This window comes from Pleurodeles waltl, unplaced genomic scaffold (assembly GCF_031143425.1).
Source record: "Pleurodeles waltl isolate 20211129_DDA unplaced genomic scaffold, aPleWal1.hap1.20221129 scaffold_67, whole genome shotgun sequence".
In the NCBI taxonomy this organism is placed as follows: Eukaryota; Metazoa; Chordata; class Amphibia; order Caudata; family Salamandridae; genus Pleurodeles; species Pleurodeles waltl.
In genome coordinates, this window is record NW_027150384.1 from 1,859,003 (window position 1) to 1,863,143 (window position 4,141).

The 4,141-nt window shown below is 51.5% G+C and overlaps 1 non-coding gene across 1 annotated transcript; it reads right to left on the reverse strand.

The window, feature by feature from the left end:
- Positions 1-3,698: 3,698 nt before the first annotated feature.
- TRNAL-CAG (transfer RNA leucine (anticodon CAG)) lies at positions 3,699-3,781 on the reverse strand. Its single transcript has one exon. It is a non-coding gene; the product is annotated as a tRNA-Leu (tRNA).
- Positions 3,782-4,141: the final 360 nt, after the last annotated feature.

The window sequence follows — 4,141 nt, forward strand, 5'->3', positions numbered from 1 at the left end:
AGGGGAGTCCCAGGCGACCCTCAGCAAGGCAGAGAGTCTGGAGAAGGAGAGGCAGCCCCCACAGAAGACCTACAGGCAAGGAGCCCACGAGCTGCAGAGAGGCCCACGGAGCACACCTGAAGAGAGGTCCCACGTCGCAGGCGAAGCACGTTGAGGTCTGTGCTTCACAGATAAGAGTGCTGGGGACTGGGGCTACATGGAGCCTGAAGATCCCTTGGAGGAGATAACAACAGGCCTTGGTAGCTGCAAGAGACGCGGTGCATGGGGGTACTGTCCTGCATGGGAAGGCAAGGACCTACCTACTCCAAAGTTGGACAGCTGGTAGAGAGGACCAAGGAGACCACTCCAGACTATCACCCCTTATGAAGGATCCACGCAGCTCAGGAGGAGAGGAGATCCATGCACCCGGTCGTTGTTGCAGTGGGTGCCTGCGGATGCAGGTAAGTGACTCCTTCACTCCAAGAAATGTTCCTTCCTTCTTCTCATGCAGACTGAAGACTTGCTGCCCTCAGAGGAAGCACAGCCGGGCTAATGTTGCAGTTGCTGGAAGGAGCTGGAGAAACAATGTTGAAGGGTGAGGTCGCTGCTGGAGCTGCAGATTGTAGGTTCCTGTGAAGTCCAGTTGCGGTTCCAGTGGCCAGAAGTCAAAGTAAACGTTGCAGAGGAGTCCTGCTGGAATCTTGCACATTGAATCTGAGGACCCATCCAAGAGGAAAACCCTAAATAGCCCAGAAAGGGGGAGTGGTCACCTAGCAGGGTGACCACCTAGGAGAGGGCTGTGACGTCATCTGCCTGGCCACTCAGATGCTCACAGATGCCTCTGCCCACCTTGGATTCAAGATGGCAGAATCAAGTGGCCACCTGGAGGAGCTTCAGGCACCACCCCTGGGGTGGTGATGGACAGGGGAGTGGTTACACCCATTTCCATTTTCTAGTTTCGCACCAGAGTAGGGGCTGAGGTCCCTGAACTGGTACAGACTGGTTTATGCAAGGAGGCCCTTCAGAGCATACCATTAGCTTGGCGAGGGTACCCCTCCCAACCCTTGTAACACCTATTCCCAAATGGAGAGGGTGTTGCCTCCCTCTTCCAAAGGAAATCCTTTGTTCTGACTTCCTGGGCATGAGCTGCTCAAGCAGCAGAAGGAGGGCAGAAATCTGTCTGAGGGGTGGCAGCAGCGTGGGCTGCCCGGAAAACCCCAGAAAGCTGATAGGAGCAATGCTGGGGATCCTCTAAGGAGCCCCCAAAGTGCATGGAATCATACAAACAATACTGACAATAGGATTGGGGTATGATTCTGACATGTTTGTTACCAAACATGCCCAGGTTCAGAGTTACCATTATGTAGCTGGACATAGGTAGGGACCTATGTCCAGTACACGCGTAAAATGGCGTCCCCGCACTCACGAGATCCAGGAAAATGGAACTGGAGTTTGTGGGGGCACCTCAGCTCATGCAGGGGTGCCCTCACACACAGGTACTTTCACCCTGCCCTCTGGGCTAGGAGGGCCTACCAATGACATGGTGCAGTGACCTGAAGTGAAAGGGTGCATGCACCTTTTCACGCGGGCTGCAATGGCAGGCGTGCAGACACAGTTTACATGGGCTCCTATGGGTGGCATAATACATGCTGGAGCCCATGGGGGATCCCTTGTCCCCCAATGCCCTGGGTACCAAATACTAGGGATTTATAAGAGGCACCAATATGCCAAATGTGGGGTGTGTGTGGTCCAAGCAAACAAATTTAATGGGAGAGAGCACTGGGGTCCTGGTTAGCAGGATCCCAGTGAACACAGTCAAAACATACTGACAACAGGCAAAAAGTGGGGGTAACCATGTCAAAAAGATGGTACTTTCCTGCATCTGACAAAAGCAGTAACCCAGTGACCTATTCACATTATATAGACTTTGTGATCTGCATGTAGATGTTCTTTGTAGCAGGCATAGTAACCCTGTACGTTATGATGATTCAAAACTCCGACTAGACAAAACTTCAATCTCTCTCCAGGAAGACCATTAATCACCTGAATTATCGTGAGATTTTTATTGTTGCCTGAAAACTGTTGGTGGCAAGGAACACCCAGCAGGTGCTTTTAAAGTCACAATATACTTGCAAACACAGTGCCCTCACCCTAAGGCAGCACCCAGTGCAGCGGCACCGGTTGCATCGCCCTAGAGCCGGCCCTGCTGCCTTACCTAGCCCTGTCCATCTCTCAGGCCATCTGGTTCTTCCGGGGACCCATGCTGTGTGCTAGTCTCTCCGCCGTCCATCCAGCAGTGTCAGGCTCTGTTCCACCACAGCCTGTGAAGTCCTGTAAAGCCTGTGAGCTGCCACAGTGCTGGCTTCGCATCCACAGGCCATTGGCAGGAAATGAGATTTACAGACGGCCCTTGGCCTTTAGAGCGGGCTTTCACAAATACCAGGAAGGCTGAGGGAGAGACAGGGGACCGAAATGTTGGTGGGGCAGGATGTCAACTTAGGGGACAATAATTAGCACTAGGGCAGGCAAGCTGGAGACAGAGGAGAGAAGAGAGTGAGAGAGAGGCGACAGAAACGGGGGCCCTTACAAACACTGGCGCACAGGGTGCCACTAGCGCGCTAAAGCCTGCCCGGCTCATATCTCACAGTAACTCAACAATGCTGTTTTTAGAAAGGGAGGTACTCTGCAACACAGCACTGGACTTAAAAAGAAAGGGAGTTACATGGCAATACTTTATTGAATTACCCAAACCTCCTTACCTTCTCAAATCTTGCTGCTGTCTTCAGGGATAGATTTTCAAGGGAAGGGCGCAGGAGGGCGGGATGCAGACAGCAATCAACAAAGGGCCTCTCCTCTCCCTCTGCTCTCAGAAGTGCAGACTGCAGGCAGCTGTGGCAGCAAGGTGAGAAAGAATCCCTTGTGCTGCAGCACAACAAAAGGGCAGAGGGCGAGTGTCCTGGGGGCAGGTCACAGGCCAAGTGCAGGGCCAGTGTAGGGAGCGCTTTCAAGTGCTAATGGCCCTGCGAATTACAGAAGAGAAGGGAAAATCCTTCTGTCCCCTCGTCCCCCCCACCCTTGTCCTCCGTGTCCCCCCCACTCCAACATCTGGGGGGACAAATCCCCCGCGTCCCCCACACTTCCTACGCCCCTGAGCGTGAGATCACTCCCTGTGACATTCGCGCAGGCACTTATGTGAAGTCGTTTCAGGTGATCTATGGTAATCAGTCCCCTGCTTTGTTCAGGACCTGCGGCCTGCACAGCACGTCTAAGGTGTGTCCGCTTCACGTCAGTTCCAGTGATAGATCACCCGCGGTCACTCAGTCCGGACTATGCAGTGAGAGGGACCTTTCGGTGAAGTATTTTATCATCGAGCGCCATCTTGTGGCTGGTCAGGGACATGATCATGAAGGGAGCTGACGGGGTGTGATGTGAATGGCGCCAACTTTGTAAAACAAAAAAAACACCAACACGTGAAGGGTAAATAAAGGAAATTCGAAATCTCACCGTGAACTATTGTTTCCTTGGGGGCAAATGACGCACTGTACACGTTTTTACATATATGGCAAAAAAATCGGAAAAAGCAACTTTTGTTTAAAAAGATTTTATAGCTTCGTCAATGGAGATTAAAAGTTCTGCTACTGGTTTCACGTTGCTAGTATTTGTTAATGCAAAGTTTGTTTTGCTAAAACAAAGAAGAAGACGTTTTAATCAAAAGGTGATGTCAGAAGTGGGATTCGAACCCACGCCTCCAGAGGAGACTGCGACCTGAACGCAGCGCCTTAGACCACTCGGCCATCCTGACACACATCAACTATTCACCAAGATCACTAATACTGACATGACAGTGTCTGTTGATTCTTGGGTGACATCTGTATGTTATGGCACTTCAAAATATAATTGAACCCTGGGATACCAACGGGGCTGCCTTTCTTCCAAATAAAATGCAAGATATTTGTTTACATTTTCTTACTCTGGAGCAGCCAAGCGGTGGGAGGGGAAAAATAATTCCCTCAGGATTGGCACCCCAGGTGGCATACCTAGGTGAGGCACGCCTGACAATCACTTTACATTCCATTCTGTCCTGACTGACCCATTCCCCCAGGTCCTCGAAGAACAGGTTCTTAGATGATGCTCTCGGATATCAGGTGCCATGTCTTGTGCA